Source organism: Lissotriton vulgaris, chromosome 1_1, assembly GCF_964263255.1.
Source record: "Lissotriton vulgaris chromosome 1_1, aLisVul1.2, whole genome shotgun sequence".
NCBI lineage: Eukaryota > Metazoa > Chordata > Amphibia > Caudata > Salamandridae > Lissotriton > Lissotriton vulgaris.
In genome coordinates, this window is record NC_141685.1 from 148,894,924 (window position 1) to 148,907,607 (window position 12,684).

At 44.9% G+C, this 12,684-nt stretch overlaps 1 protein-coding gene across 1 annotated transcript in view; it reads right to left on the reverse strand.

Moving 5' to 3' along the window:
* The window catches only part of LOC147737878 (uncharacterized), a 44,857-nt gene that overhangs the window by 24,080 nt on the left and 8,093 nt on the right, over window positions 1-12,684 (reverse strand). The gene's annotated exons all lie outside the window — the stretch shown is intronic.

The following is a 12,684-nucleotide window of genomic DNA, read 5'->3' on the forward strand; positions in this document are numbered from 1 at the left end:
TTGCAGCACATAAATTCTATACCAGAATTACGACGGTTCAATAAATAATGAAAATTATAATGTTATGTTATTTTAATTTGATATCGCACATGAATTACCCCTAAGCAGAAACTACTTCAAGGAGAAATTTAGGATTGGTACATAGAACTACTCTATCTTAGTGAAGTTAAAAGAAAGGCTCTTGTATAGGTAATGCCTGAAGTTCTTCAACTCTACGGACACTTGTGCATTGGTTCAAAAGGCGGGCCCATTAGCCTTGTAAGGACGGTTTAAGTTCCACTCTGGAGCAGGGGGAATACTTGGCGGTATAACCCTTTTTAATCCTTCCATGAAGACTATAATCACTGGTACTCTGAAGAGAGATAGGGGTTGTCTATTTTGCAAGTGTGCAGCTACGACTCCCAGGTGTAAACAAATGGATGTGTAAGTGAATCCACATTGCTGTAAATGCAACAGATAACAAATGATGTTCTGCACAAATGCATCAAGATGATGGATATTGTTGTTGTTACAAAAGGCAACAAAAAGTTTCCATTTGCCTCATAACATGCTCTAGTAGTAGGCTTTCTAGCTTCCTTGAAAATATTCATACAGTCTGGTGGTAGTTGTAAATAACCAAACTCTATGACTTCAGGAGACAAATCGCTAGGTTGAGTTCTCTGGGAATTGGATGTCCGACTTCCCCATGGATCTGAATGAGGAGACAAGGTGTGAGATGTAGCTTTTGATGTGGAACCACTGAGAGTTCTAACAGGGTGGTGTACCAAGGTTGCAAGCCCATGTGGGGGCTATTAAGATCAGTGTGAGGGACGTTTGTCTGAGTTTACGAACAAGTAATGGAATTAGCAGGAAAGGCGGAAAAGCGTAAGCAAATATAACTGACCAAATCATCCATTGGGCATTGCCTTTGGATGCTGGTTGTGGGAACCTAGATGCAAAGTTTGGGAATTTTGCGTTGTGTACTGTTGCAAACAGATCTATCTGTAGAAAAGCCCATTTTTGAAAGTAGGGAAGAAGAACTTGGGGATGAAGTTCCTACTTGTGTACTTGCTGCCTGTGTCTGCTAAGCAGGGCTGCAATCTGAAGGCCTACCCCTGGGAGGTGTTCTGCTAGGAGATAGATTTTCTGGTGAATCCCCTAAACCCAAATGCTTTGTGCAAGGCACGACAGCTGGAAAGAGTGAGTCCCTCTCTGTTTCTGTAGGTAGTACATTGCTGTCATGTTGTCAGTGTGAACTAAGACAGTCTTGCCTACAAGTTGGGTGAGAAAAGCTAAGGAACACTGCTAGAAGTTTCAGGTAGTTGATGTGGAGACGTTTGTGCTTGTCCGACCGCGGCCCCTGGACTTTGTAATGTAGAAGATGGGCACCCCAACCGGTTAACGATGTATCTGTGGAATCGGGTCTATGAAAGGCTGCCCTTTTGCTAAGTTTCGAGGGTTCCACCACTGCAGCGAGCGATGGTTGTGGCGGTCTACCAACACTAGATCGGTTAATTGACCCTGGGCCATATATACAACCCTTTCATTTTGCGCCTCACAATTTGCGACTCATTGTGAGTCACAAATTGCGAGGCGCTAAATGAAATGTACAGTAGTTGTTATTACACTGATTTGCAATTCCCAATGGGCTCGCAAATTGCGAGGCTCATTAATATTAATGAGCCTCTCGCAATTTACGAGCCCATTGGGAATGCCAGCCCTACCAGGGATGGTGGACTGCTGGGCTCAGCAGACCACCATGTCTGGGACTGCTTTTTAATAAAGTAGCTTTTTTTTTTTAATGCTGACGTTTTTCTTAAAGGAAAACGGGATGCATTAAAAAAAATTGTTTTTACGTTTTAGTTTCATAGTTTCATTCTTTAAGGGCAGGCAGTGGTCCCTGGGACCACTGCCGGCCCGTAAAAAATATTTTTAGACACAGTCACAAAGTGGAAGGAGTCCCCTTGGGCCCCCTTCGAAATTGTGACTGCATTCCCACCCTCTTGAAGAGGGTGGTAATTTGCGAGTGTTTTGCGACCGCAATTGTGGTCACAAAACATTCACACATAGCATTTCGAACGCAATTAAGAAGGGAATGCACCTTTCTAATTGAGACTCTCACTTCCTAAATAGCGAATGAACTCGCTATTTTGGAATTTTACATGGCCAACAGCGATTTTGCATGTGCAAATGGGTTTGCAAACCCGTTTGCGCATGCAAAATAACATCGTACATCTGGCCCCCTGTGATTGATTCCACTGACTCACTAGACATTGTGGTAGAGGACTCATATGAAGCCTTGCATGAGGTACGATTGCAACGCAGGATGCCATCATTCCCGGCAGATGCATGAAGACTTTGGCTGGTAATGATTGGTTGGGTTGAAATTGTTATAGTGTGGCCTGGATATTGTGAATCCTGGCTATATTGGGAGTGGCTAGAGCTTTGAGAGTGTTGATGGAGGCTCCCAGATAAGATTGTACTTGTGCCGGATACAGGTGAGATTTGTGTGCAATTATTGTAAAACCCAACTGGTGAAGTAGATGTACTGTTGTCTGATTGTGTAGTGTCCTTGGTGAGAGAGAGGATGAGCTGAGTGTCATGAGCATAGGAAAACGTGTTATGGGACCCTACTTTTTTCTCCGCCCCCGCTTCAAATGCAATATTTTAGACCCCGGGATTTCTCCTTCCCACGTAGCTCATTTTTAAACAAGCACAGGACCCCGCGCTTCGTTTTTATGTTTTTTTTACGGCGGATCCATGCACCCAGCGTAAAACTCTCAATTTACAGATGCACGGATCCACTGAGGCCATAGATATATATGTACTTTTAATTGTAATTTTCTCAGAAACTACTGTACAGATTTACACCATATAAGCAAAAGGCACGAGTCTGAACCAAGGACTACAACTTTGCCAAATTTGGTGTAATTCCGTTCAGCCGTTCGGGCTGTAGCCGCGATGAACGGTACCTATGGAAAATTGCATGGAGAAAACACGTTTTGGGACCCCCCATTTTTCTCAGCCCCCGCTTCACGAATCACCCCAAGACTTTCAGGATAGGAGCGAACCGGAGCGCCCCACCAAGTTTAAAAATTTCACGAAGATTCGTCAACCGGCGCCACAGTTATTCCAAATAGAATGTTGTGGATTTCCAATGGAAAATAGGACCTAACTATAACTACCTACTGGCGACTGCCAGTAGGTAATATATATATATATATATATATATATATATATATATATATATATATATATATATAACAAATCCTGAATTAGATACCACGTCTTGATTCACGCGCAGGAACCAAACAGGACACGGACCCAATATTCTCTTGGTGCTTATCTCTTTATTTTAGCCAGATGTCAGAGACGCGTTTCGCGGCGCGAACGCCGCTTGTTCGCTCGACAATTACATTTAGTCATGAAGGCTATTTAAAGTGACAGTGCTTTCAAAATTGTGAATCACGTGGTAACTTTTTGTCATAGACATGGACGAAATACTATATATATATATGTATATATGTACACACCAATCTCTCTCCCAAGCCTTGGAAAAGAGTGTGACCATGCTCCGGGGGACTGGAAAAGGTGCTTTATTTGAATGAAGTTGCGCAAGCATTGAATGGAAATTGCTGAAACGCTTGGCAGACTCGTTTCGTCCTTAGAATGGACTCTTCAGTGCCTGTTTCAGTTTGTTCTCCTTTGAGGGGCTCTTTGCTGCTGTAAAGTTTTATCTTGCTGTGACCACTCCCAAGTCACGTGGTTACGCCCCTTCTATGCCTCACAGGTGTGTGAATCTCCTTGCGCTGTGCCTGCTCCCCTGATGCATGCTGGATACTGTAGTTCACCGCAGGGACCCATGTAGTGCAGGGACCAACCAAACACCAAGTGATGCCTCCAACGAACCGTCGGTCAGCGCTCCACAGCCCGCAGCGGTCAAAGGGCAGGTAACAAAGAAACTCCTCTGTGCATGGAGAAAACACGTTTTGGGACCCCCATTTTTCTCAGCCCCCGCTTCACGAATCACCCCAAGACTTTCAGGATAGGGGCGAACCGGAGCACCCCACCAAGTTAAAACAATTCACGAAGATTCGTCAACCGGCGCCACAGTTATTCTAAATAGAATGTTGTGGATTTCCTATGGAAAATAGGACCTAACTATAACTACCTACTGGCGACTACCAGTAGGTAATATATATATATATATATATATATATATATATATATATATATATATATATAAATATATATAAATATATATATATATATATGAATATGATTGCTCAGCTTTCCCAAGAATAATCCCAGCCGGGTTTGGAAAAAGATACAGCACTCTCGGGGTTCCTGGTACTCAGCCGCAAGGATTTATTAGTCCAAACAGACGCGTTTCGGGAGAAACTCCCTTCGTCAGTGTTTACATGAAAACGCGTGAAGCGCCAACATTATATCACATTTTTTCATTGGTAACGGACATAAACATAAACATAGGACTGACGTGAGTATTTTTGTCAGCGCCATCTTGTAATGTGTAATGTACCAGTGTGGATGTTGATATTACATCAGCCTGCATTTACCTTGATGGAAAATGTTCGCAATTGTTTTGTGAGCATGGATATGGTGCATCTGGTACTCCACAATTTTATGGGGGAAATTCCTTTAATTTAAAGCACAGAAGATTGTGCATATCAACTTGAAGACCAAACGGTCTACTCGTCGTGATCTTGCCCTGGATCGGCGATTGCAGCCAATGAGGCTGCTAGTTACCAAAGAATACATCATATCCATGGACCTTCACATAATCACATCATTAAGGCTAGCTCCAAACACCCATCCAGACAATTTCAAATCCCCTCATCCAGTAAATTATTTCTCCAGATTCAGTTAAATAAAGTTCAAAATAGCTGAATCCAAAAATACAAAGGTCATGCAAGTACAATTACACGGAAACCCACAAATATCGTTCAGCCCAGGTGAGATGATAATTCTTCCCCCATATTCAGCCCTCCAGGGGCCTTAGTCTCCAGGTCTATAATATATCGGGATTCTAATCTCCTGAGCATCTGTAACTTGTTGCCTCCTCGTGGATTTTCGGATATACAGTCCACACAGAAAAACCTCAACAGGTCCCTGTTGCTATTGTGCTTTATGGCAAAATGCCGAGCAACCGGATAAGAGAAATCCCTATTTGCGATCGCTCGCATGTGCTCAAGCACTCTTAGTTTTACCGGATTGATTGTGCTGCCAATATATCTCATTTGGCAAGGACACATCAAACAGTAAATCGCATAGTCTGTGTGGCATGACATAAATTTATTTATCCTCTTTCCACCCTTACAGCCTCTCACCTCGAATGATAATGTTCGTTTACTAGATGCGCAGGCCTTACATCTCCCGCAAGGGAAGAAGCCCTTTGCATCATTCAATGTGCCCTGATTCTTGCGTGTGGGGTTTAGGTGGCTCTGAACCATGTAGTCACGCAAGCTTCTGGCCTTGCTAAAGGTAATTAGTGGAACAGTTGGCATATCTGGACCAATAATGTGGTCAGTCTTTAGAATATGCCAATGTTTTTGCATTATAGATCTCAGTTTCCATGAGTTGGTCGAGTAGGGAGTAATCATGCGGAATTGACCATCAATATTTTAACGTGATTATTTCTCAAAGAGAGAGTGTCTCGGAAGTTTTCTTACTCTATTGAGGGCATTGTTCAAGAGGTTACGTTTATATGCTCTCTCAGAGAATCTGTCCATACTTTCCCTAGCTGCCTGTTCAAAGTCTTTCTCCGAAGTACAGTTACGTCTTAACCTGAGTAGTTCTCTGTAAGGAATGCTGTTAATGAGTTTTTTGGGGGGACTACTAGTAGCGTGCAACACGCTGTTTCCCGCAGTTGGCTTGCGGTACAGTGAGGTACATATCTTATCGTCTCTCACGGTAACTTGGAGGTCTAAGTAGTTGACCTGCTCTTGACTGATATCCCCCGTAAATCTCAGATTACAATCATTGTTGTTCAATAATTGAATGTACTGTTTTGCCTCTTCTACCGACCCATCCCAGATTAGGAATAGGTCGTCGATATACCTATACCAGGCAACCACCTTGTTGTTAAATGTTTCATGTTCCGGGGCCCAGGCTACCTGCTCCTCCCACCAGTCTACGAACAAGTTCGCATAACTGGGGGCGGAGCAGGAGCCCATCGCTGTACCAGACAGTTGTTTATATATTTGATCCTGAAATAAAAAGATGTTATAATATAAACAAAATTGGATCAACTCCAGCAGCATTTTGTTGTGCATAGCAAATTTCAATGGTTTCTTATCCAAGAAATATTTCACAGCATATAGGCCCTTCTCGTGTTCGATACACGTATAAAGACTCGTGATGTCTAATGTCAAGAGTACATAGGTGGGATGCCATTGTAGGGTCTCAATTTTTTCAATGAAGTCGGATGTGTCCCTTATATATGACTTCAGAGAGAGCACAAATTCGAACAAGTAGTGGTCTAGAAATTTGGACAAGTTCTCAGTTAAGCCCCCTATAGACGAAATGATCGGTCTTCCAGGTGGGTTGTTAATGTTCTTATGGACCTTGGGGAGGTGATAGAACGTTGGTAAGGTGGGATGCATAGTTTTTAAAAACAAATATTCCTCCAATTCTATCATTTGCTTCCCATGCCACTTCTTCAAAAGGTCATGCAGCATGTCCACGCTTCCATGTCGAGCCACCACAACCAATGCACATCAACCTACTTGGTAATATACATTAACTGGTTAGAGGGCGTTTTCTTTAAGCAAGCTGAGGAAGGAATCTTCGCCGAAACGCGTCCTTGCAATAAAGAAGCTTTGAAAGGGGCTCCTGCGTGTGCAGTGTTTCTTCATTGGAACCGGAGCGTGAATATATATATATGTAGGTATGTTATAGTTAGAACCTAGTTTCCACAGGCAAAACATTTTTTGATTTGCAAATAACTTTGGCGTCGTTTGTCGAATCTTCCTGAAATTTTCCCAAAAAGATGTCTATCCAGGTCAGCTCCTATACTGAAAGTTTGGAGGAGATTCGTCAAGCAGGGGCCGAGAAAAAAGCGGGGTCCCAAAATGTGTTTTCTCCATGTTCATTTCCATAGGAAATTTTGCGACAGGCTACAGCCTGAACTGCTGAACGGAATTACCCGAAATTTGGCAAAAAGGTAGAGCTTGGTTCAGAACGCGACCTTTTTTTAAATGGTGTGAATCCGTTCAGTAGTTTTTGAGAAAATAAAAAAATAAGAGTAAAAAAATCAATTTCCCATAGGAAAATTTGTGCAAGGCTACAGCCGAAACTACAGAACGGAATTACCCCAAATTTGGCAAAAAGGTAGTGCTTGGGTCAGAAAGCAACCTTTTTAGGTCTCACCTGAGCCAGCGCATGCCCTGCACTGGTGAGACTTTTAGTAAGTGGGCTTCAAAAAATTCTACCACTGTGGCCTAGAGCTTGCGGTTACGCGCTCGGGCGCGCTCTCACGAGCAGAGGAGCTATTTGGCTTTCCTCTCAACTCATGGGTCATCAGCTTTCAAAATACGAGAGCTTTCTGTCACATTCCTGAAGTTGATAGATTCCTTTTCATTTGCCTATATATCCCTACCTCTCTTCTACCCCTCTACCTCTACTCAACCCCACTACCTCTACTCTACCTCTCTTCTACCCCTCTGCCTCTCTTCTACCCCTCTACTTCTCTTCTACCGCTCTACCTCTCTTCATCCCTCTACCTCTCTTCTATCCCGCTACCTCTCCTCTACCTCTCTACCTCTCTTCTACCCCTCTAGCTCTCTTCTACCCCTCTACCTCTCTTCTATCCCTCTAGCTGTCTTCTAGCCCTCTACCTCTCCTCTACCCCTCTACCTCTCTTCTACTCTTCTATCCCTCTACCTCTCTTCTAGCCCTCTACCTCTCCTCTACTCCTCTACCTCTCTCTACCCTTCTACCTCTACTCTACCTCTCTTCTACCCCTCTACCTCTCTTCTACCCCTCTAACCCTCTTCTACCCTCTAACCCGCTTCTACCCCTCTACTACCCCTCTACCCCTCTAATATCCCTCTTCTACACCTCTTGTACCCCTCTACTACCCCTCTACCCTACTACCCCTCTAACCTACTATCCCTCTATTACCCCTCTACCCCCCCTCTACCTTTTCTACCCCTCTACCTCTACTCTACCTCTCTTCTACCCCTCTACATTTACTCTACCTCTCTTCTACCCCTCTACCTCTCTTCTATCCCTCTACCACTCTTCTACCTCTCTACTACACCTCTACCCCTCTTCTATCCTTCTACCCCTCTACCTCTCTTCTACCGCTCTACCTCTACTCTACCTCTCTTCTACCCTTCTACCCCTGTCTTCTAGCCCTCTACCTCTCCTCTACCCCTCTACCTCTCTTCTACTCTTCTATTCCTCTACCTCTCTTCTAGCCCTCTACCTCTCCTCTACTCCTCTACCTCTCTCTACCCTTCTACCTCTACTCTACCTCTCTTCTACCCCTCTACCTCTCTTCTACCCCTCTAACCCTCTTCTACCCTCTAACCCGCTTCTACCCCTCTACTACCCCTCTACCCCTCTAATATCCCTCTTCTACACCTCTTGTACCCCTCTACTACCCCTCTACCCTACTACCCCTCTAACCTACTATCCCTCTATTACCCCTCTACCCCCCCTCTACCTTTTCTACCCCTCTACCTCTACTCTACCTCTCTTCTACCCCTCTACATTTACTCTACCTCTCTTCTACCCCTCTACCTCTCTTCTATCCCTCTACCACTCTTCTACCTCTCTACTACACCTCTACCCCTCTTCTATCCTTCTACCCCGCTACCTCTCTTCTACCGCTCTACCTCTACTCTACCTCTCTTCTATCCCTCGACCTCTCTTCTACCCTTCTACCCCTCTACATCTCTATCCCACTTATACCCCTCTACAACGCTACCCTTTTTTCTACCCCTCTACTACCCTTCTACCCCTCTTCTACCCCTTTTACCCCTCTACCCCTCTTCTACAGCTCTACCCCTCTTCTACCCCTCTTCTACCCCTCAAACCCTCTAATAACCCTCTACCCCTTTTCTACTCTTCTACCCCTCCTCTATCCCTCTACTACCCCTCTTCTACCTCTACACTACCTCTCTTCTACCCCTCAACCTCTACTCTACCTCTCTTCTACCCTTCTACCTCTCTTCTACCCCTCTACCTCTACTCAATCTCTCTTCTAACCCTCTACCCCTCTTCTACCCCTCTACCGCTCTTCTACCCCTCTACCCTTCTTCTACCCCTCTCCGACCCCTCTACCCCTCGTGTACCCCTCTACTACACCTCAACCCCTCTACTACCCCTCTACCACTGCTCTCCTACCATTCTACCGCTCTACTACCCCTCTTCTACCACTCTACCCCTTTTCTACCCTGCTACCCCTCCTCTACCACTCTACTACCCCTCTACCCCACTACTACCCCTCGTCTACCCCTCTACTACCCCCCACTACCACTCTACTACCCCACAACCCCTCTACTACTGCTCTACAACCCTCTACTACCCTTCTGATGCCCCTCTACCTCTCTTCTACCCCTACCCTCTACTACCCCTCTTCTATCCCTCTTACACCCCTCTACTATACCTTAACCCCTCTACATCCCCCTCTACCACTGCTCGCCTACCCCTCTACTACCTCTCTTCTACCGCTCTTTTACCCCTCTACTTCTTGTACCCCTCTACTTCTCTTCTACCCCACCCCTCTACCTCTCTTCTATGCCTATACCTCTCTTCTACCCCTCTACCTCTCTTCTACCTCTCTACCCCTCTTCTACCCCTTATACCTCTCGACCTCTACTACCCCTCAAACCTACTACCCCTGTAACCTACTACCCCTCTACCTCTCGTCTACCCCTCTACCTCTTCTACCCCTCTACCTCTATTCTACCTCTCTTCTATCCCTCTACCTTTCTTCTACCCCTCTACATTTCTTCTATCCCTCTACCTCTCTTCTATCCCTCAACATCTCCTACTTTTCATCCCCTCTACCACCCCTCTTCCCTTCTACTACCCCTCTTCTAACCTTCTACCCCTCTACTACCCTGCTACCTCTCTACCATCCGTCTTCTACCCCTCTACCACTCCTCTACCCCTACCCCTCTTTTATCCCTCTACTTCTCTTTTACCCTTCGACTTCTCTTCTACTCCTCTTCTACCCCACTACCTCTCTTCTACCCCACTACCTCTCTTCTACCACACTACCTCTCTTCTACCCCTCTACCTCTCGTCTATGCCTCTACCTCTCTTCTACCCCTCTACCTCTACACTACCTCTCTTCTGCCCCTCTACCTTTCTTCTACCCCTCTTCTATACCTCTACCCCTCTTCTACACCTCTACACTTCTATCCCTCTACAACCGCTCTATCCCTCTACTACCCCTATACCCCTCTTCTAACCCTCTACACCTCTTCCCTTTCTTCTACCCCTTTACTCCTCTATTACCCTCTACTACCTCTCTACCTCTCTACTACCCTTCAACACCTCTTCTACCTGATTCTATTAGGGCCCAGAACCATTTTACTTAGTGATGTCCATCTGCACACTTTCCTGCATCTTGTAGTAAATTGAATATTGACAAACAGAAGTGTTATTTCCAGAAACAGTGAGTTCTGCAGCTTGTCTGTGTATCTTTTATCTGCACCTCACAGACTCCTCACATTCCTCTCGAGAGAAGATCCTGCCTCCTACTCATTAGTGTTGTTTCAGTAACTGTTTCTATCATGTGTTCATGTTTCATTGACTTGTATTAGGAGAAAAGTGTGTAAAAATACATTGTGTAGCATTAGCATTATATAATCAAATTGCTTTAGGGTGGATGCTCTCGTCCATTGCAAAGACAATTGTCACTTGTTAGTTTGCTTGGCCTTTTTCTATTTTTGCATTAAATGTATTCAATGTAATCTGCCTGTTACTAAATAACTGACTTGAATTGTGTCTTGCTGATGTGAGCTGTGGAATTGTTCGGTGTATTGTGTCTGCCATGATTTTGTTCCTCAATAAAGGTTTTTGAAAACTTTTTAAAAAAAGAAAAAATATTTTTTTTCCATTAAATGTATGATAGATTTGTTGGCCTCAATGTGTGCTGTGTTTTATTTTACATATCACAAGAGATGACGAGGAAAATGACAGTCCAGTATACACATTCTTCATATAAATCAACTCACAGTACACTGTCCTGGAGGTTCAGTCCCACAGACATTATCTCTAACTGAACGCAGGCACTCTAGTGCTTTTCAAACCAGTTGCCCTCTGATGCGGCACTATTGGATAAGTCAAAATGTCCTGAATTTTAGGAGGGTTACCATATCTGGTGCACTCTGTTAGACAGTGCTCACCTGTGGTAGTAAGATGTTAATAGGCACCTTATCACCTATGCACGGTGCAGGGCTTTGAGTTACAAAGCTCCTCACGCTGTGGAGAAGATTAGGTCACATTTACCCATTTTCCCATATTTGGTCCTGATGAAATGCCAACTGATTGCTACATGACTACACAGGGCATGAACAAAGTGGACCTGAAGTATAGACCCCAGCTTACCAGCAGGTCCATAGGTGATCGACACTTTCACACAGTGATAGGGGCCATTAGTTCCTCATTTTTTCTGCCACTGTTTTTAATCTCAACATGGACCAGGAAGATCACATGAACTATATTGCGGCAACTGGCCGATAGTTGATCTTATATTCATACTTTCACCAATCTCACATCTTATGACACAACATCCTCTGTCCTACTATGCTCATCCCGAGTACTTAATAAAAGATCTCCGACAAAGTGTCCTCTTGTGGTGCCCGCCAGGCATTGTAGCGCCGGCCTGGTGAGGAGTATAGCCCATTGATGAAGCATGTCACCTTCAAGTGAGTGAACGCAATTGTCTTAAAAACACATGCTTCCTAGGGTGTCTGCGTTCAGTTACAGATAATGTCTCTGGGACTGAACCTCTGGAACAGTATACTGTGATTTGATTGCCCCTCTGACCTACCGGTCATTTCCGTCTGCCCTTTGCTGCTCTGAGCTGCCCAGTGACCTGCTTGTTGTTTGTGGCTGCCTTCTTTGACGGACTTCGCCCCATCCACATTGCGGAGCGCTGGACTGTCGGGACTGCAGTTCCCAGGAGGCAGCGCGCTCTCACATTTCCATCGGGCCAACGAGGATAAATTAGCTTTGGGGCTCCTGTGGCGCAGGACAAGGGCGGGCCCGTCAAAGGCCGGAGAAGGCCCGGGTAGCGCCACCCCCCTTGAGTCTGAAACAGGACACCTCCCATAGGGACGGACGCTAGACCGAGAGTGGCAGTAAGTAAACAGCCGGATACACATTGTGGACACGTCCTCCAGTGAATGAGTGGAAGTAATAGCTGATTACATCAGTTTTAGCAGTTAGGGAGGCAGCGCCTTGTGCTTTGTGGACTCTGTTTCATTTTTAGTGTCTTTCGTATTGTATGTAACGTAGGACCTGACCATAGTTCTATAGCACATCTGCGCTGTAACCGGTGGGAGTATCGAACACCACTCAGTAAGCGGAAGGTGATTCCTGGGATAGGGGCAGGGTTAAGGGGGACCCTTGATGCATTTCTTCAAAGAGCAGAATCACTATTAGTCCACGAAATTCAGCTCACAGAAAAAAGATTTTCGCTGGATACACTGCTAGAACATAAGC